The sequence below is a fragment of the Podarcis liolepis genome (genome assembly GCF_965112155.1).
Source record: "Podarcis liolepis genome assembly, chromosome: 2".
Taxonomy (NCBI): Eukaryota; Metazoa; Chordata; class Lepidosauria; order Squamata; family Lacertidae; genus Podarcis; species Podarcis liolepis.
This window is the reverse complement of record NC_139555.1, coordinates 108518160-108540323: the sequence shown is the minus strand read 5'-3', so window position 1 is coordinate 108540323 and position 22164 is coordinate 108518160. Positions and strand designations below refer to the sequence as shown.

The window sequence follows — 22164 nt, the reverse complement described above, 5'->3', positions numbered from 1 at the left end:
CATGCCATCCAAATACTTTATTAAAACCTTCTAAATCCAAAATGTCTGTGTTTTCAAGAAGCAGCCATTCTTTCAGCCAGCAAAAAGCTGCTGATTCATAATAAAGTTTAAGGTCTGGCAGGGCAAATCCACCTCTTTCCTTTGCATCTGTTAGTATTTTAAATTTTATTCTAGGCTTCTTGCCCTGCGGTTTCTCAGCTGCTAGCCTTCGAAAGCTGTCTCTCCATACAAAAGGCATTCCAATGGAGCTGAGCTTGTTTCTTGGTAATTGAAGGCCACGTCTGCTTCAGGTCTGTCTACTTACATTTTGTGTTCTGCTTTGCCTCAGGACTGGAGGTAAGTATTGCTCCCATTCCCCATCCCAAAATAGGTAAAACTAGAATAAGACACTGTTTTACATAGGTTAAATCTATGAGCAACTGGAGGGGATGTACTTTGGGGCAAGAGAGGAATACAGTGGTACCTCGAGTTAAGTATTTAATTCGTTCTCAGCCTGAAGCACCACTTTACCTAATGGGGCCTCCCACTGCCGAGTGCTGCCGGAACACGATTTCTGTTCTCATCCTGAAGCAAAGTTCGTAACCCAAGGTACTATTTCTGGGTTAGTGGAGTCTGTAACCTGAAGCGCATGTAACCTGAGGTAATAATAATAATAATAAATAATAAATTTTATTTATATCCCGCCCTCCCCAGCCGAAGCTGGGCTCAGGGTGGCTAACAACAATCAAAATAGTCCAACATTCTAAAACATTCATTATAAAATTAATTAAATCAAATCAAAATCAAATTAATGGCAACCATCAAGCAAAATTTTGTGCAGATTGCCAGAGGAGGGGGTCAGGCTGCGCCCTGACAAAAGGCCTGGTGGAACTGCTCTGTCTTGCAGGCCCTGCGGAAGGATGTCAGGTCCTGCAGGGCCCTAGTCTCTTGTGACAGAGCGTTCCACCAGATTGGAGCCGTGGCTGAGAAAGCCCTGGCTCCAGTTGAGGCCAACCTAACCTCTCTGTGGCCTGGGATCTTTAGGGTGTTTTTATTTGCAGACCGTAAATTTCTCTGTGGGACATACCAGGAGAGGTGGTCCCGTAGGTACGAGGGTCCTAGGCCGTATAGGGCTTTAAAGGTTAAAACCAGCACCTTAAACCTGATCCTGTACTCCACCGGGAGCCAGTGCAGCTGGTATAGTACCGGATGGATATGATATCGCAGCGAAGACCCCGTAAGGAGTCTCGCCGTGGCATTCTGCACCCGCTGGAGTTTCTGGGTCAGTCTCAAGGGAAGCCCACCGTAGAGCGAGTTACAATAATGCAGTCTGGAGGTGACCATCGCGTGGATCACAGTGGCTAGGTCAGGGCGAGAGAGATAAGGAGCCAACTGCTTAGCTTGGCGGAGATGAAAAAATGCCGCCTTTGTTATAGCTGTAATCTGCGCCTCCATAGGGAGGGAGGTATCGAAGATTACACCCAAACTCTTAACGGACGATGCTGGCACTAATTGCACCCCCGCAAGAGATGGGAGTTGCCCCCTCAATCCCATATCGCTCCGTCCCAGCCAGAGGACCTCTGTCTTCGAAGGATTTAACTTCAACCGGCTCCCACGTAACCATTCAACCACAGCTTCCAGGTACCACTGTACATGCCTCCTAAAGTGGGGACGTGATAGTTCAGTGTTGGAGCACATGACTTCCATTGAGAAAGCCCCTAGTTAATCCCCTACCTAACATCTCCAGGTGAACATTTCAGTGAGAAGAAAGTGGAGCATCCTGATAACGGGGCAAAATAGACAAGGCAGCTCTCTGTGTTTGTAGAAGTGAATCAAATTACCCATCTCTTGTATGTGTATAGCTGGGTAGATTCAGGGCTCATGCACACTTCTGCTCATCCTGTGCTTTTGAGGAAAGAGCCAGGCGGTTTTCCATTTGCCTCACCACTTTCCCCAGGAATGTGTTTGTGGCTGAATCCAAGCACATCTAACCGCAGAAAACCCTACTGACGATTGTTTCAATTCAGCAGATCCAGTTCTTAAGGTGAAATCCTGTACCTTGGAGTCCATTTCAGGGGAGAGTTCAATTTCCCTTTTACCTGTGAAAGGAAGCTGCTTTTCTCCTGCCTCCTGATGAAAACATGAACACTGCAAGTTTGTGCTATCTTTGGAAAAGAGGGTCTTGTTGTCTAGGTGGAAGGTGTTGCTAGTCTCAGGGCACAGGAGCTTGACACAAACAATTTCCATCTCTTAATCTATACACAGAGATGCAAGTTTAGTTGGACATTGAATACTGATTGGTCCCTTCACAATACTGATTGGTCCCTTCACAAATTTATCTTTCATAAATGTTCATTTTATTTTAATGTTGACATTTTAGTAGTTTTAGCAAAATAATTTTAAAATTCTATTTAAGTGCATATTTTTAAATGAAGTTTAAAATGTGGGGAAAGATTTTCTCTTTCTTGATATGAACTATGGACTAATTCAGTAAAATTCTCTTCATTCACTAGTTAATATCAACCTAAGTACTTATCTATCTCTCTCCAGGACAAAATGGCAAATTGACTAATTACGTCAAAGAATGTGGTGAAGACAGTTCGAAAAAACTCTGTGGGACGGAGGTGACATCGGGAGATAAAAAGAAAGTATCATGCTGTAATAGCGACTAATGTCTTGACTGATCTTACTATTCTATTCTAAAGTTGTTTTCGCCTATCCATGTAAAAGGGTGGGTAACCAATCTTTCCCCTTTGATAGACATAATATTAGAACATTTCATATCATTTCCTTTCGATGGACAACAGGTCTTCCTCCTGCCATTGCAATTCAAATGACAGACAAAAGCCCCGCACAAATATTCTGATGCCACGTCCAAAAATCACATTCAGGGGATGTTCCACAGCAAACAGCCTCATCGTCCTCCACAAAATGGTGGCTGACTGTGTGACCTGGGGAGTCTTCTGTATTTGCGGAGGGCTGCCATATATCTTAGACCGATGATTTTCCAGCACCCTGAGTGCATTAGGAAGCCTCCATGAGCACGGGAAACCCCCAATTTGGCTATCCATACTTGTTAATCAAACACTCATTCAGTTCACAACTTCATTTCTCCTTCCTGCTCCCGAGAGGAGGAACACTCATTTGTGCTCACTCATTTATGCACTCCTTCATTGTCTGATATTTTGAAAAGTAAAAATAAAAAAATTCCTTCCAGTAGCACCTTAAAGACCAACTAAGTTAGTTCTTGGTATGAGCTTTCGTGTGCATGCACACTTCTTCAGTGTATCATGCTCATACCAAGAATTTTTTAATTTTGACTATGGCAGACCAACACGGCTACCTATCTGTATTTGAAAAGTAAGTTCCTCTTGCAAAAGTGCACTATTGACTTAGGTATTGGGGTGGAATGGGTCGTTTCTTGGAGAGTTGATGGACATGTACCAAGCAGTGCTTTGCACTGTCTATAGGATTTGTGGGTCTCTTTATCACTCCCCATCCCTGCTTGAACTTGGCAAATCACAGAATATGTTATCAAATACAATAACCTGTGCTAGGGATGGTGACAATTCCTCTCTTCCTGGAGCTCAGGGAACCCTGTTCTTCCCAACATCTCCTCGGTTGGAGAGTTTGAATGCTCTCTGTTCTCTTTCCTGAACATTGCCATATGACTGGAACGTGGCAAAGTTTTAAGTAGTTTGGACTGGTGGGAGTTCTAGGTGGCCAACCACGATAGCAGTAATGAGGCAAAAATAATAGCTTGTATTATTTGTTGTACCTTACGCATCAATTATTTCTTTCAATAACATTTAAAAATGAAGTTGTGATCTGTATTCTATTTTAGCTCCTGTGTAATTACTGTATCTTGATCACAAAAGAAATCACTGTACCTCATATTTTCCCTTCCTCTAAATTGAGGAAATCTTAATTATATGGGTCATATCCCATGCTTTGCAACAGACTTCTGTGCTCAGCTGCATTTCCTTTCCCTCTCTGGGCCCCTCCAGCTTCCAGAAGACACAGGCAAGAATACGACAGGGCAGAACAAACAATGCAGATCCTCCATTCTGCATAACACTCTTGCATCGTATATGGCAGGGTTCATATAGAATCCCATACACAAATCACATGAGCCCATTCAGCATCTGGATGTATTAATGTAACCGTACCATATTAGTCTGTTTCTCCAAGACTTGGCACTCACATTCCAAAATAAAAGGGCCTCAGTCAACTGACTAACCAGCCAACCTTCCACCTCTCCCCAATTAAAAGCATCAGCTCCTATTGGATGCAGTTTGGCTCCAAGAAATATGAAGGTGGCCAGAATATCTGTTCATGGGATTGCCAGGAATGAGAGTCTGTCTTGCAAGCCTGCTGTCTCTCCATGTCCCACATCTTTGAGTAAAGTTGAAGATACATGCAATATCAAAGGACCACTTATTTATCACTCATGGAGAACAGAAACACATGGCTGTGCACATCATTCATTGCACTGCACTATGAGCCGCAGTGAGATACAAAAGAAAGCTGCTAACACAATGATTCGGGAATATGGGCTGGCCAGAAGTCACCCATTGTGTTTCATCTGCAGGCTGGTTGAGAGTTACCTGCTCAGCACATCGTACAATTACAACTGAAACCTGGAGCAGAACAGAAAACCCTCGTAAGATAGCATCTGGCATCCACTGTGGTCCGCGACATTCTGTACAGCATGCAGCTGATTCCTCAGCCCATCTGGATTTGGGCTAACAATCAGAACTTTATGCCTGAAAGGGCCCAAGACAACCATCGCCTTCACTCTCTGTTGTCCATCCGAGTGACCCAAGCATATTGCCAGAGGCTCTTTGGACCTTTCAATGCCACCAGGATGAGGTGAGAAGCCAAGAGGGTTCCTCCCAGCCGTATATAATGGATATCTTGAACCCGGCTACTCAAAGTGAGCAGCGTGTTCCTGCCTGCCCTGAAAACCTGTGGTTTCTCAGCTGCTAGGCTTTGAAAGCTGTCACTCCATACAAAAGGCATTCCAATGGAGCAGAGCTTGTTTCTTGGTAATCAAAGGCCACGTCTGCTTCAGGTCTGGCTACTTACATTCTGTGTTCTGCTTTTCCTCAGGACTGGAGGTAAGTATGGTCCCCACTTCCTGTCCCTGAACAGGTGAAGCAAGAATAAGCCACTCTTCTACATAGGTTTAATTTATGAGCAACCCGGAGGGGATGTACTTTGGGGCAAGAGTGGAATATATGCCTCCTTTAGTAGGGTTGTGATATTTCAGTGTTAGAGCTCTTGCCTTCCGTGAAGAAAGCCCCAAGTTAATCCCTTACCTACCATCTCCAGTTGAACGTTTCAGTGAGAAGATCGTGGCGCATCCTAATAATGGGGCAAAATAGACAAGGCAGTTCCCTATGTTTGTAGAAGTGAATCAAATCACCCACCTCTTGTTTCATGTGTATAGTTGGAGAGATTTAGGACTCATGCACACTGCTGCTCACCCTGTGCTTTTGAGGCAAGGGCCAAGGGGTTTTCCATTTCCCCCCACCACTTTCTTCAGGAAAACGCGCTACTTTCGGCTGAATCCAAACAAACGTCAATCCACAGAAAACCCGACTGACGATTGCTTCGATTCAGAGTGTACCATCTTCGAGAAAGAAGGTCCAGCTGTCTAGGCGGAAGGTTTTGCTAGTCTCAGGCCACAGGAGCGTGCTACAAATTTGCGTACAAATTTTGTCTGACTGTCCAAGGGAAAAAAGATTATACCATTTCTGTTCTGGGGTCTCTTCTGACAGCTATGTGTGCTGATAGGATTTTGGTGGGTTAGGGCAATGAATATCAATTGGTCCTTCCACCAATGAAATACTGTCTCTTACAACAGATGCTGTGAAATGCAGGAAATGCATCATGAATGGTCCTGGCGAGCCATGCCTACCGAATGATGTGACATGTGAGGCACCATTCTGTATGAAGGCAGAAAGCTTTTCATGTAAGGAGACTCTCCTGTCGACGTTCCTCCTTTTTTTATGGTGGGCTTCAGTGTAGAAAAGAAAGTCCTTGTACCATACTTGTGTCCTTGTGTGAGTGTCTGGAGGCAGTTGGAGGATGGATGGCTCAATAAATGGAAGAGCCCAAAGTTTCTCTAGGGAATACCATATTGGCATGAATATAAGCTGCACCCAGAATTGAAGGGGGGGGGGAGAGAAAAAAGACAATACTCAGGCTGCTTTCTGCGGGGAGCTGCACCGCTTTGCTGGCGGCCTTCCACCGTCTTTCTGGTGGCTTGGGGAAGGCTTGGGAGTGGTGGGCAGGCAGTGCGCCATTGCCCCGCACTTCCGGGCTGCTTCCTGGTGGGTGGGGGGAGCTGCGCCACTTTGACAGTGTTGTAAGGTCACGAATATAAGCCGCACTTTCACTGTTGGAATTTGGGGGGTGGGGAATGAGGCTTATATTTGGGAAAATGCTGTAATAAATTTAGTACAACAGTTCGAATTTTCTGGTCAGGCTCTGAATTCACTTGGTAAAGCAGTCAATGAGCAATTGACAGAGCTGTCCCTTTCCTCATCCAACATGGTGCATGATTCGTAGCGTATTGTCACATGACAGTGCATTGGTTGGCAAGTGCAAAGTCTCAGCAGCAATATGAAAAAGACCAGGCATTTCCAATGAAAATGGAGCATTAGAAAGCTTTCCCCCCAACTCCATTTTGAACACATGGATTCTGTTGTGAAGCTGGGGAGATTCATGGTTCCAGGAAGTTTTTGCCTCTGCGCATGGGTCTGGGAATGTTCTGATCAGTTCACATTGAGTTCAGTACCCTGACCTGTTCTTAACACATTGTTGACCACATCTACGGAACGCGATTGTTATGTTCTTTCAGGTCATGCAATATTAATCATTAGTAATAGTTTAAGTCTTGATACTCAACCACTAGTTAATAGTTTAATAAGGAGGTTTCACGCCTGTCTAATTCTGTGTTCCCTTTCCCAACCTTTAATCTATTGATGATTAATACCTATATTCAACCTTTGCATTGTATTCATGTTGTTTTTTAATAAGTTTTTATTAAATTTTCACAGATTTTTAAAAACACATACAATACACACAGTACAAAAATATACATACAGTAACAAACAAACACGTATAATTTCAACTCCTTTTTGTATTCATGCATTATATTCATGTTAACCAATCAGCAACAAGCACATATGTGGTAATGCTGTAATATTCAATAAAAGGGACTCGCCGAGACATGCTCGAGAGATGCCTCCCGTATGACACCTTGCCATTCGTCTGTCGCTTATTTCAACCCAACACATGGACATATCACTGCAAGACAGACTGTGCAACAGTCTTCCAGCAGTACTGGAAGAGCTACCTCATTAGAATCTTGAATGCCAGATATATTCTTATATTAAGCCATATTATGTAGAGGGACCTTGCCTAAAAAGATGAAATGTTGGAGAGGGACAGAAAAGGTAAGGTTTCTGCTTCAAGGAACTGGCATGTCACTTGGAAAGTGGCCTATTTCTCAGTCTGAAGGAAAAGTATTTGTGATTTATCCTTGAAAACTGTGGTGGAGATTCTGAGATTTAAGAGTTTGTTTTATTTAGACATATATTTTGCATATGCTTTAACCTACTTTTATTTTAATGTTGACACTTAAGTAGCTTTAGCAAAATAAATTCAAATGTCTGTTTTAAGTATACTTTTCAAGATTGAGTTCAAATTGTAAAGTGTAGTTCATGTAACCTTTGTCCTCTCTTTTGATATGGACTTTGGACTAATACAATAAAATTATCTTCATTTACTGGTTAATCTCAACAAAGATACTTCTCTATCTCTCTTCAGTTGAAACTGGTGAATTGGTGAGAGTCGTCAAACACTGTGGCCAATTTATCCTGAGATGGGCATGTGGAATGGAATCAACAGATAAAGTTAAACTGAAAGTATCATGCTGTGAAAATGACTTATGTTTTGACTGATTTTACTGTTCTGTTCCTAAATTGCTCCTCCTTCCTGTTCCAGAGAAGAGGACCACCCATTTGTGTCAACTCATTTATGCATTCCTTCACTGTAACTTCTCCCCACAAAAGTGTGCAATTAACTGCAGCAAGAGGGTGGGATGGGATGTTCCTTGATGAGTTCATAGACACCTACCAAGCAGTGGTTTACACTGTCTACTCTTACCTTCCCCACACCTGACCTCATATGAAGTCAGGCGTAGGGTGGATGTGGGCTGGGGTGGGGGTCTTCTGAAATAGCCTCTTGTGCCAAATGGGGAAGACCAGAATGCTTCCTTATGCCCAGAGACCAGAGTTCCCCTCCCTTGCTAGAACTGGGCAAATCACAGAAAATTTTATCCAAAACATTCGCTTGTTTTTGGGATAGTGATGAGATTCATTAAACAAGAGGGCGAACTTGGATGGTCTCTGCCTGCTCGTGAGAAAAACCATCTGCCTCAAGTCATAGGACAGTTTTCTATCTTGGTCTGCCCTCTGTCTGAGTCTCATGATTCTCTGCAAACTCTGAATGATCATGAGTCCCATTCCTAGAGAGGGATCGTACATTTGGCATAACAGGCATCTGCCCTAATTCTGACAGGACCCTGATGATTTATCAGCTCTTAACCACGTTCTTAGAACATCTCATTCCACACAGTCAGTCAAGATGGTTGGGGGGGAGTCTGGAACCACTTCTATTTGGACTCTCCTGCGTCCTGTCCATCAGATTCTCAATTCATCTCTTCCTGGAGCTCATGGAACCCCTCTGTTCTTCCCAACCCCTCCTTGGTTGGAGAGTTCAAATGTTCTCTTTTCTCTTTCCTGAACATTGCAATGTAACTGGAACATAGCAAAGCTTTTAAGTAGTGTGGACTGGTGGGAGTTCTAGGTGGCCAATCACGATAGAGTTTGATAATAATAGTTAAAACGATTGCTACTTTTGCATGCAGGAATAACGTGAGAGCAATACCTTGTAATATTGTTTTATCAGATGCTTCAATGGTTACTTTCAATAAAGTTTGCAAGTGAACTTGTGGTCTATATTTTGCTTCCAGTCTGTCATCTGGCTTCAAAATGGTGTCCAAATGTATGCAAACACAGGCAAAAATCAAGAAGGTTTCTCCCACCCTCATATAATAAGTGTCTTGTGAATTGGAAGGAACAGGCATTCTTTTCACATAAGATAGTACAGTGGTACCTCAGGTGAAGTACTTAATTCATTCCGGAGGTCCGTACTTAACCTGAAACTGTTCTTAACCTGAAGCACCACTTTAGCTAAGGGGCCTCCTGCTGCCGCCGTGCCGCCGGAGCACGATTTCTGTTCTCATCCTGAAGCAAAGTTCTTAACCTGAAGCACTATTTCTGGGTTAGTGGAGTCTGTAACCTGAAGCGTATGTAACCTGAAGCGTATGTAACCCAAGGTACCACTGTATCAGGTGGGCATGGAGGTCTAGGACACTGTGTTCAACATTGGTCCCTCCGCCCATTAGGATTTTGGCTAACAATCAGTATACCAGTACACCAAATAGCTGAAGAGAACCACTGCCCTCATCACCCTTGCATTGCAGAGATACCCCAGCATATTGCCGAAAGCCTCATGCATTTTCCAAACCCACCAGGATCAGGTGAGATGAGATGCCCCCCGGCCGTATACAATGGCTGCATTGAACCTGATTCTTCAAACATGAGCAACATCTTCCTTACCATAAGTTAAACTACTACTGCTATTTATTGCCTGATTCTTTTTCTGCCAAGGGACAAATGGGTGCGACCGTCTCAGCGCAGCAAACCCTTTGCAAAGAGTGTAGAGAACGGATTAACCAGAAAAGTATTCAGGACTCTTTCTACATTGAAATACATTATTGGACGTTGAGGGGAACAGAAAGAGCGTAGTTTGGGAATCCAGTGGAAACTTGGGGTTCAGCTACATTAGTAAAGAAAAAATGCTTCATATACTTTATAACATTGTGCCACCAGATGGTGCTGTGGAATCCCATCGTTTTGCCAACGTGATTTCCCTTTATGAAGTTTACAACATGTTTTCCTGAAACGCTTTTTTGATGCATCTAGATCCAGCCTTGAAAATAAATTGCTGGCTCTAACAGATCATCTTCCAGTGAATTCAGTTTTTGCATTTGGAGAGAGGACTGGTTTCCTGTTGTATCCTTCTGGTGACTGACTGATTGGGATATTCCAAAACTTACTGTTGTGGCAGACGGAACCCTCTAAATTTCTTTTTTTCATTCTCCCCCCTCCTCCCCCCCGCTACACAATACTCGTTTCTATGGTTCATTGTAAAATGGCATTTTATTGAGGATTCTGGTGCAGTCTTTTTGAGGGAAAATGGTTCAATTTAATTCGTCCAATTTACAAGCTGTGGGAGTGTCTGGGGCAAGGTCAAAATGGTTGCACAGAAATCCACTCAGCGCCTTCATAGTATGTCATCCAAACTTTCTCTGATGGAGGCCTGCATACCCCAAACCCTTGCAAACACACTCCTTCCATTATAGGTCTCATTAGTTAATACTAAGAATCATAGAATCATAGAGTTGGAATAGACCACAAGGGCCATCGAGTCCAACCCCCTGCCAAGCAGGAAACACCATCAGAGCACTCCTGACATATGGTTGTCAAGCCTCTGCTTAAAGACCTCCAAAGAAGAAGACTCCACCACACTCCTTGGCAGCAAATTCCACTGTCGAACAGCTCTTACTGTCAGGAAGTTCTTCCTAATGTTTAGGTGGAATCTTCTTTCTTGTAGTTTGGCTCCATTGCTCCATGTCCGCTTCTCTGGAGCAGCAGAAAACAACCTTTCTCCCTCCTCTATATGACATCCTTTTATATATTTGAACATGGCTATCATATCACCCCTTAACCTTCTCTTCTCCAGGCTAAACATGCCCAGCTCCCTTAGCCGTTCCTCATAAGGCAGCGTTTCCAGGCCTTTGACCATTTTGGTTGCCCTCCTCTGGACACGTTCCAGTTTGTCAGTGTCCTTCTTGAACTGTGGTGCCCAGAACTGGACACACTACTCCAGGTGAGGTCTGACCAGAGCAGAATACAGTGGCACTATTACTTCCCTTGATCTAGATGCTATACTCCTATTGATGCAGCCCAGAATTGCATTATTTTGTTTAGGTGCCGCGTCACACTGTTGGCTCATGTCAAGTTTGTGGTCAACCAAGATTCCTAGATCCTTTTCACATGTACTGCTCTCAAGCCAGGTGTACACACATTGAAATATACACAGAGTTGAGAGTGGATTTCATGCTCTTTATTCAGCTCATATTGGTGAAGAGGGAATGGAGGTCCCCTCAAAGTATCTGCTTTATATACATTATTTACACAATCACCGCTCCCCGCTTAAAACGGGGGGCGCCCTTTGCGTGGACGCGTGCAGCCCCTAGATCTGCAAAGGCATAGCATAGGCTTGGCTTTGCCTTCCCTCAGGTGGGACTGGTGGGAGTTCTAGGTAGCCAATCACGATAGAGTTCAATAATAATAGTTAAAATTACTGCTAGTTTTGCATACAGAATAACGTAAGAATATCATCTTGTGATATTGTTTTATTGGATGCTTCAATACTTTCTTTCAATAAAGTTTGTAAGTGAACTTGTGGTCTGTATTCTGTATTGCTTCCAGTCTCTTATCTGGCTTCAAAATGGTGTCCAAATGTATGCAAACACAGACAAAAACCTGCTCTTGACAGCAGCAACCATCATGCAAACCATCATGCTTCCTTTCAATAAAGTTTAAAAATCAAGTTGCAGTCTGTATTCTATTTTGGTTCCTGTGTAATTATTGTAACTCAAACACAAAATAAATCACTGTACCTTATCTTTTCCTTTCCTCAAGACTGAGGGAATTTTAATGAGAAAGTACAACTGGTGTTGGGTGCTGGTGCTTCATGGATGCACAGGAAATTGAGAAACCTACTAAAGGGCAAGCAAGCAAAAGAAGGAAGCAGCTGGAGGGAATTACTAATGGTCTTAGTTGTCTATATTCCAATGCACAGAGTATGGAAAACAAAGTCCTCAGTGATAGTTTTGAGGAGAAGTGGGTAAGATGTGGACTAGCTGATACTACTGTTAGTCAATCAGCCCACTACAAATTCACCTAAGCCCAAAGAACACTTACCAATATTTGGATTTCCCTGGGCAAGATAAAGTGATTTAACAATTTTAAGAAGCAAGTATTTTATTATTCCTTATTTTTTGGGGACCACTGGGAACAGCAAAAATGTACTATTGTGGCACAAGTGGGATTCACATTAGTTCTGGGGAAATATGCCCCTAGGCCCTTATTGGCTGAGGGAAACTCTACTCTGGCATCAGGTGCTCATAGAAGCCTGGGACATTCTGTATAGCCCATTTCGATTTGTCTGAAAAATCAGTACATTATGCACCTAACATCTTAAGGAATTACTACCTGCGTCCTTGTTCCTCTTCAGGGCCACCCAAGCATATTCACAGAGGCTTCATGCGGTGGTGCTGTGGTCTAAACCATGGAGCCTCTTGGGTTTGCCAATAGGCTGAGCTCCTGTTGCTCTGTCCCAGCTCCTGCCAACCTAGCAATTCGAAAGCACACCAGTGCAAGTAGATAAATAGTTTCCGCTGTAGCAGGCAGGTAAACAGCGCTTCCATGTGCTCCAGTTTCTGTCACGGTGTCCTGTTGCACCAGAAGCAGTTTAGTCATGCAGGCCACATGACCCGGAAAGCTGTCTGGGGACAAACGCCGGCTCCCTCGGCCTGAAAGCCGAGTTGAGCGCTGCACCGTTCAAGCTTACCGGCATGAGAGAAGAAGCCAAGAAGGTTCCTCCTAGCCTTAAATAATAGTAAAGGTAAAGGTAAAGGATCCCTGACAGTTAAGTCCAGTCGCAGACGAATCTGGGGTTGTGGCGCACATCTTGCTTTACAGGCCGAGGGAGCCGGCGTTTGTCCATAGTTTTTCTGGGTCATGTGGCCAGCACGACTAAGCCACTTCTGGTGCAACAGAACACCAAAACCAGAGCAGCACATGGAAACGCTGTTTACCTTCCTGTCGGAGTGGTACCTACACTCCCCACATGATTGTTGTTCCTCAGACACCCCAGCATGTTGCCAGAGGCTTCTGGTACCCACCAACCCCATCAGGGTCAGGTGCCCTGAAAGGACTTCCGGGTTAGCGCCATCGGCGAATGGCGGAGTTCCTCCGACTGGAGGAACGGGCTCCGTGGAAACTGGGTCTTCCTGCCGCAGCGAAGGTGGGGACCTGCTAGAAATCCCAGGTGGAGGAAGCCTGGGAACGTGGGGTTCAGCAGGGCACCAGGAGCGCCCCCCTACTCATGGGGAACCCCTTTTTGGGATTCCGGAGTGAAGCGGGGTGCTGCGAACTGACTGCTACTTTCACGGAGTTAAGCCGCACAGCCATCGCCGGAGAGCGCTGACTTTTCCCTGTGGACAATTGGATTTAAAACAAGTACCCGTGAGTAGAAACGGAAAATTGGATCAAGAAATATCTTAATTTGACATCGAAGTGGGAAGGTTCTGTCAGGGAACTGACATCGGAGCCAGAGGCGGAGGTTAGGCTCTCGAGTGATGCTGGAGAAGGGCCCAGCAGGGGGAGAGGCGGCTCACCAGCTGGGGAAAGAAATCAGCGTAACACCAGGGATAAAGGGGGGCAGATGGGGGAATCGGCGAGGGGGCTCCAGGACTCCTCGCCGGAGATCAGCGAAGAGAGCACGGGTCCTCCACTACCCACGCCCTCCCTGTGCAGAAGACTTCCGCGCAGGGAGAGTAGGAGGAGACTTGGAGTCAAACAACTTTTATGCTGGAAAAGGTTTAAGAAACGCCCACTGACGGATTCTGCTAGCGACTGAACAGCCACGAAGTGCAGGGCTGTCCAGACAGAAAAGGTTTAACAAGGCAACCTAGCCAGGAGTGGCACCAACTTGCGCACGAGCAACCCCTACATTTATTACAGGTTCAAAACAGGAAGTCCGCCTTCCGCTTTTTGTATACAGACTGAAGCAGAAACCTTGTAAGCTAAAGCCTGGAAAGTCGTTAAAATAATAATAATAATTTATAATAATAATAATAATAATAATAATAATAATAATAATAATAATTTATTATTTATACCCCGCCCATCTGGCTGGGCCTCCCCAGCCACTCTGGGCGGCTTCCATAAAAACCAAAAATACAATAAAATATCACACGTTAAAAACTTCCCTGAACAGGGCTGCCTTAAGATGTCTCCTGAATGTCAGGTAGTTGTTTATCGCCTTGACATCTGCTGGAAGGGTGTTCCACAGGGCGGGCGCCACTACCGAGAAGGCCCTCTGCCTGGTTCCCTGTAGCTTTGCTTCTCGCAATGAGGGAACCGCCAGAAGGCCCTCGGCGCTGGACCTCAGCGTCCGGGCAGAATGATGGGGGTGAAGACGCTCCTTCAGGTATACTGGACCGAGGCCGTTTAGGGCTTTAAAGGTCAGCACCAACACTTTGAATTGTGCTCGGAAACGTACTGGGAGCCAATGCAGGTCTTTCAAGACCGGTGTTATATGGTCTCAGCGGCCGCTCCCAGTCACCAGTCTAGCTGCCGCATTCTGGATTAGTTGTAGTTTCCGAGTCACCTTCAAAGGTAGCCCCACGTAGAGTGCATTGCAGTAGTCCAAGCGGGAGATAACCAGAGCATGCACCACTCTGGCGAGACAGTCCGCAGGCAGATAGGGTCTCAGCCTACGTACCAGATGGAGCTGGTAAACAGCTGCCCTGGACACAGATTTGACCTGTGCCTCCATGGACAGCTGTGAGTCCAAAATGACTCCCAGGCTGCGCACCTGGTCCTTCAGGGGCACAGTTACCCCATTCAGGACCAGGGAATCCTCCACACCTGCCCGCCTTCTGTCCCCCAAGAACAGTACTTCTGTCTTGTCAGGATTCAGCCTCAATCTGTTAGCCGCCATCCATCCTCCAACCGCCTCCAGACACTCACACAGGACCTTCACCGCCTTCACTGGTTCTGATTTAAAAGAGAGGTAGAGCTGGGTATCATCCGCATACTGATGAACACCCAGCCCAAACCTCCTGATGATCTCTCCCAGCGGCCGCATGTAGATGTTGAAAAGCATGGGGGAGAGGACAGAACCCTGAGGCACCCCACAAGTGAGAGCCCAGGGGTCTGAACACTCATCCCCCACCACCACTTTCTGAACACGGCCCAGGAGGAAGGAGCGGAACCACTGTATAACAGTGCCCCCAGCTCCCAGCCCCTCAAGACGGTCCAGAAGGATGCTATGGTCGATGGTATCGAACGCCGCTGAGAGATCCAGCAGAACTAGGAAACAGCTCTCACCTTTGTCCCGACTGGAAGGGATCCAAATGGTCCGCTTCTTCCAGGCGTGCCTGGAGTTGTTCGGCAACCACTCGCTCAATCACCTTGCCCAGGAATGGAAGATTTGAGACTGGGCGATAGTTGGCCATCGTGGCCGCATCTAAAGATGGTTTTTTAAGAAGCGGTTTAATAACCGCCTCTTTCAGCGGGTCTGGGAAGGCCCCCTCACGGAGGGAAGCATTCACCACCCCACGAAGCCCATCGTCCAGCCCTTCCCGGCTTGCTTTTATTAGCCAGGATGGGCAAGGATCCAGGAGACAGGTGGTTGGTTTCACTCGTCCAAGCAGCCTGTCCACATCCTCGGAGGTAACAGATTGGAATTGATCCCACTCAACTTGACCAGACAGAACTCTTGCACTCTCCCGCCCCGGCCCTGCTCCCACGGTGGAGTCTACTTCTTCCCGAATCTGAGCGATTTTATCTGCAAAAAACTTTGCAAAATCATTGCAGGAGAACATGTCTAAATTTCCTTCATTTATAACTACTGAAACCCCCTTGGAAGCAGGAGAAAAGGGGGGGGGGGCTTTGTGTAATGCCTGCAGGAGAGGGAGTGAAGAAAGATAAGTTTCCACCATCTCTAACCTGGGAACGGGGTGTCAGAGACAGAAATTGTTGGAGAGGTTCATTGACTGTGAATGGAATACTTTGACAGATAGCTAAAGAAGAGAAATAAACTGATTCCAATGTCGCCTTTTGCATTCTAAAGAAACAAAATATCTGAAAAATGAAAGTAATTTTCCTTTGTTGGACTTGCCTTAAAAAGATGGCTACAAATAGAAATTGTCTCCTCTAGAGGGAGCTTGCTAAATTGTTGCTGCAGTCTACTTGAGGAATCCACAGCTGTGAGATTAAGATCGTGGGATTAGTCCTTTTGACCTTGACTAAATATGAGCTGGAAGGAGGTTTTGGTGCTTGCTTTATGCAAGACAAATGCTTTGTTGGAACAGATGCATGAGAAGATGGATTTGATGAATGAGAAAATGGATTTGATGACTGTTGTGGCCAATAACTGTGGACAAATAGTGAATAGTGATACAGAAACCATCCAGGGTCCAACTCAGGAACCTGTATTGATTGGGCAAGTGCAGAAGATAATGGAGGAGGCTGCGGTTGCACCTCAAATAATACAAATGGAGAGGCCCAAGGCCCTACAGGAGCATAAGCCGCTGTTTTTGAAGATTGAAGTTGGAGTGGGCCAGGGGGAGTCTGGACCTGAGGAGGCTCTTAATTTTGGAGAGACTTCAAAATATGCTCGTAAACATTTTTTGGATTATATTGATGACTGTGGGGAGTGGGACTGTGGGGAATGGGCTGGTTTGATGAAGGGAGACGGAGATAATTTTGGGTTGGAACCCCCCAGAGACCTACTCCTCAATGAGAAAGGAAAGAAATTAAGAAAGAGACCAACAAAAGACAAGGAAAAGTGCAAGTATAAACAACAAGAAGAAGATCTGCAGAAGGGACACGGAAGAGACTTAAGGGCCTCGGACATAAGACTTCCAGGTTGATGGACTAGATGGAATGGACAGTAAGGACTGACATGACCCGATACCAGGAAGAAGAGACGTTGGATGAAGATTGGAAGAAAATTTATAAAGAAATTTTTTTATTTAGGGAACTAGCCTAATATTAATGAATATTAGGGAAAATGTTGGAATGAAACTATATGACTCTAGTAGAAATGATATCAGGAGTTATGTACAACTGAGTATTAAGTTTTAAGCTTTAAGGTATTTTATGGTAAGATACCGTTAAATAAATTAAGGTAATTTGAATAACAGAATATGGGGAAAGATATGTAATATGGGATTTGTGTTTGTTTGTTTTCCTTTTTTATTTTGTTTTTTGTTGTTCTTGTATTGTATTGGTTTTTATGTTTTGTGGTTTTTTTCTTCTTTTTATGCATTGTAGTGTTGTTTTTTATTTTTTATTTTTTCTTTCTATAATTCTGAAATTATTAATGAATATTATTTTTTTAAAAAAAGGATCAGGTGCCCTGAGATGCTAATAAGGTTCCTATTGGCTTTATATAATGGCTATGTTGAACCTAGTTCCTCAAGCCAAGCAACCGTTGTTTTTCAGAAGCTGACCAGTTGCTACTAGTTATTACCAGATTTTTCCATCTATAGCAAGTTTGAGTTATCTAACTAGGGGCAGGTGGGTTGGGCATCCTGGGTATAGTAGTCAAAAGTCAGAGAACAGATTTCAGCTTCTGCCCATAGTTCTCTCAACTGCAACACTTGACCTACTCCCCTGCAAGTGAAGAGTCGTCATTCATTCCAATCAGAGGAAAGGCAATCACTGCACTTGGGAACAGTGGTAGCAAAACCTGCCCTTCAGCTGATGGTGGTAAATTGATACTTTACCACACAAATCAACTGATAACTTGTTAAACTGGCATCTATAACCAATGCTGTGGAGCCACAAAAATCCATCAGGAGGCAAGTGTATGACATGGGCTCACCTGCTTTTGTTTCCGGGTCCTATGTCTTTGAACATGGTCTAAGATGGATGCAATATTAAAGGACCATGGGAAGTGAAGGACACGAGGCAGGAGTTGGTAATGCAGGTGAGCTGTGCATAAGCAAGCTGCCAGCTAGCTCTGCCGAAGCTCTTTTTATTAGCACAATATGCAAAACCAGTTAGATAGATTTTGGACTGTGACCTTTACACGTCTTCCAATCCTGAGATCGAGGGGTGGTAGAAAGTTATTTTGGCACCTGTTTCCACTGCGTCATTTCCCCCTTGAACCATGTATGACGAAGGAGACAAAGGTCACAGACAGGGCACAGCAGACCACTAAGAGAGCAAAGGTTAGATAGAGGGCATGATGTTCAGACAGCTGTGGCTTTGTCTGCGGGTGGAAGTGTGCTCCACACCCGGCAGGTGGAAGTGTGCTTCCCACCCGGTGATCATTCCTTCACCATGTATCACTCACGGAAGGTGGACAGAGAAACATACTTGTGCACACCTTTCATACTGCTGTGAGCAGCAACAGAATAAAAAAGTGACCTCCTTTCAACAGATCTTTCTAGCAATATGGATGATCAAGCCAGAATGCAGGCTATATGAGAATTGGCTGCTCAGAACATCTTCGTGTCACAATTGAAACCCAGAGCTGAACAGGGAGCCTAATGAAAGGAGCATGCAATTCTTCCACAAAAGATAAGATCTGGGACGTTCTGTGCAGCATTCAGCTGATCCCTCAGCCCATCTGGATTTGTCCTAACAACCAGCACTTTGTGCCTGAAATGGCCCAAGGCAACCACTGCCTTCATCCTTGCTATTCTTCACTGTCAACCCAGGATATTGCCAGAGGCTCCTTGGACCCTTAACGGCCACCAGGATGAGGTGAGAAGCCAAGAGGGTTCCTCCTAGCCTTATATAATGGATATCTTGAACCCGGCTCCTCAAATTGGGCATCGTGTTCCTGCCTGCCCTGAAAACCTGCGGTTTCTCTTTTTTTTAAAAAAAAGGATATTTATTAAAGTTTCAAAGATAAAATTACATAGATAAAAAGAAAAGAAGAAGAGACAGAAATAAAAAAGAAAAAATACAAAATACAGAAAAAAGATAAAAAACACTTAAAAAACACATCAAGCTTTCCATACCTTACATTTCATTTCCTTGTTTCCCTGACCTCCTCACACCTCCCTTTTTTGTATTCCAGTTCTATTAGTTAATTCAGCAATTCCTTTCCCTCTTTGTTTTTGTCTTAATCCTTTAACTTAATATATTATAACTTTGGATTCTCACCTGTTAACAATCCATTTTTACATACACCTTTATAACATTGCTGCTAAAACCACTTAAATTCATTCTGACATCATTCTAACATTCATTAATTTTGCAGTATTTCTGTAAATACTCTTTAAATTTCTTCCAATCTTCTTCCACCGACTCTTCTCCCTGGTCTCGGATTCTGCCAGTCATTTCCGCCAGTTCCATATAGTCCATCACCTTCATCTGCCATTCTTCCAGAGTGAGTAAATCTTGTGTCTTCCAATACTTTGCAATAAGTATTCTTGTTGCTGTTGTAGCATACATAAAGAAAGTTCTGTCCTTCTTTGGCACCAATTGGCCGACCATGCCCAGGAGGAAGGCCTCTGGTTTCTTCAAGAAGGTATATTTATATACCTTTTTCATTTCATTATAGATCATCTCCCAGAAAGCCTTAATCCTTGGGCATGTCCACCAAAGGTGAAAGAATGTACCTTCAGTTTCTTTACATTTCCAACATTTATTATCGGGCAAGTGATAGATTTTTGCAAGCTTGACTGGTGTCATGTACCACCTGTATATCATTTTCATAATATTCTCTCTTAAAGCATTACATGCCGTAAACTTCATACCTGTGGTCCATAACTGTTCCCAGTCAGCCATCATTATGTTATGTCCAACATCTTGTGCCCATTTAATCATAGCAGATTTCACCGTTTCACCCTGAGTATTCCATTTCAACAGCAAGTTATACTTCTTTGACAAAATCTTAGTTTTGGGTTCTAACAGTTCTGTTTCTAATTTTGATTTTTCCACCTGGAAGCCAATTTTCTTGTCCAAATTGTATGCCTCCATTATCTGATAGTAATGAAGCCAATCTTGCACTTTGTTTTTTAGTTTCTCAAAACTCTGCAGTTTCAATCTATCTACCTCTTGTTCCAGAATTTCCCAAGATTTCGGCCATTTGGCCTCCATATTGAGCTTCTTCTGAGCTTTTGCTTCCATCGGTGACAGCCACCTTGGGGTTTTATTTTCCAGTAGGTCCTTATATCTTATCCAAACATTAAACAATGCTTTCTTGACAATATGATTTTTAAATGCTTTATGTGCTTTGACCTTATCATACCACAATTATGCATGCCATCCAAATACTTTATTAAAACCTTCTAAATCCAAAATGTCTGTGTTTTCAAGAAGCAGCCATTCTTTCAGCCAGCAAAAAGCTGCTGATTCATAATAAAGTTTAAGGTCTGGCAGGGCAAATCCACCTCTTTCCTTTGCATCCGTTAGTATTTTAAATTTTATTCTAGGCTTCTTGCCCTGCGGTTTCTTAGCTGCTAGCCTTCGAAAGCTGTCTCTCCACACAAAAGGCATTCCAATGGAGCTGAGCTTGTTTCTTGGTAATCAAAGGCCACGTCTGCTTCAGGTCTGGCTACTTACATTTTGTGTTCTGCTTTGCCTCAGGACTGGAGGTAAGTATTGCTCCCATTCCCCATCCCAAAGTAGGTAAAACAAGAATAAGACACTGTTTTACATAGGTTAAATCTATGAGCAACTGGAGGGGATGTACTTTGGGGCAAGAGAGGAATACAGTGATACCTCGACTTAAGTATTTAATTCGTTCTGGAGGTCCATTCTTAACCTGAAACTGTTCTCAGCCTGAAGCACCAGTTTATCTAATGGGGCCTCCCGCTGCCGAGTGCCGCCGGAACACGATTTCTGTTCTCATCCTGAAGCAAAGTTCGTAACCCAAGGTACTATTTCTGGGTTAGCGGAGTCTGTAACCTGAAGCGCATGTAACCAGAGGTACCACTGTACATGCCTCCTAAAGTGGGGACGTGATAGTTCAGTGTTGGAGCACATGACTTCCATTGAGAAAGCCCCTAGTTAATCCCCTACCTAACATCTCCAGGTGAACATTTCAGTGAGAAGAAAGTGGAGCATCCTGATAACGGGGCAAAATAGACAAGGCAGCTCCCTGTGTTTGTAGAAGTGAATCAAATTACCCATCTCTTGTATGTGTATAGCTGGGTAGATTCAGGGCTCATGCACACTTTTGCTCATCCTGTGCTTTTGAGGAAAGAGCCAGGCGGTTTTCCATTTGCCTCACCACTTTCCCCAGGAATGTGTTTGTGGCTGAATCCAAGCACATCAAACCGCAGAAAACCCTACTGACGATTGTTTCAATTCAGCAGATCCAGTTCTTAAGGTGAAATCCTGTACCTTGGAGTCCATTTCAGGGGAGAGTTCAATTTCCCTTTTACCTGTGAAAGGAAGCTGCTTTTCTCCTGCCTCCTGATGAAAACATGAACACTGCAAGTTTGTGCTATCTGTGGAAAAGAGGGTCTAGTTCTCTAGGTGGAAGGTGTTGCTAGTCTCAGGGCACAGGAGCTTGCCACAAACAATTTCCATCTCTTAATCTATACACAGAGATGCAAGTTTAGTTGGACATTGAATACTGATTGGTCCCTTCACAAACGAAATGCTGTCTGTTACAACAGACGCTGTGAAATGCAGACTGTGCTCTTCAAAGGGGCCTGGCAAGCCATGCGAACCGAAGGAGAAGACATGTATGGGACCATTCTGCCTGAAGATAGAAATATTTTCAGGTACGTCCTGTCAACCATCTTCCTTTTTCTATGCTGGGACTAGAATAACCTGAGATATAAGTTTAAAACTAAAAATAAAAGAATGGGCATGTATCTTTCATAAATGTTCATTTTATTTTAATGTTGACATTTTAGTAGTTTTAGCAAAATAAATTCAAAATTCTATTTAAGTGCATATTTTTAAATGAAGTTTAAAATGTGGGGAAAGATTTTCTCTTTCTTGATATGAACTATGGACTAATTCAGTAAAATTCTCTTCATTCACTAGTTAATATCAACCTAAGTACTTATCTATCTCTCTCCAGGACAAAATGGCAAATTGACTAATTACGTCAAAGAATGTGGTGAAGACAGTTCAAAAAAACTCTGTGGGACAGAGGTGACATCGGGAGATAAAAAGAAAGTATCATGCTGTAATAGCGACTTATGTCTTGACTGATCTTACTATTCTATTCTAAAGTTGTTTTCGCCTATCCATGTAAAAGGGTGGGTAA

General features: G+C 43.9%; 1 long non-coding RNA gene across 1 annotated transcript; it reads left to right on the top strand.

Annotated features, from left to right (window-relative positions):
• Window positions 1–4931: 4931 nt before the first annotated feature.
• Window positions 4932–22134, top strand: LOC310702177. The gene is made up of 3 exons (XR_014523326.1): window positions 4932–5099; window positions 21563–21670; window positions 21976–22134. It is a non-coding gene; the product is annotated as an uncharacterized lncRNA (long non-coding RNA).
• The last annotated feature ends 30 nt before the right edge of the window (window positions 22135–22164 follow it).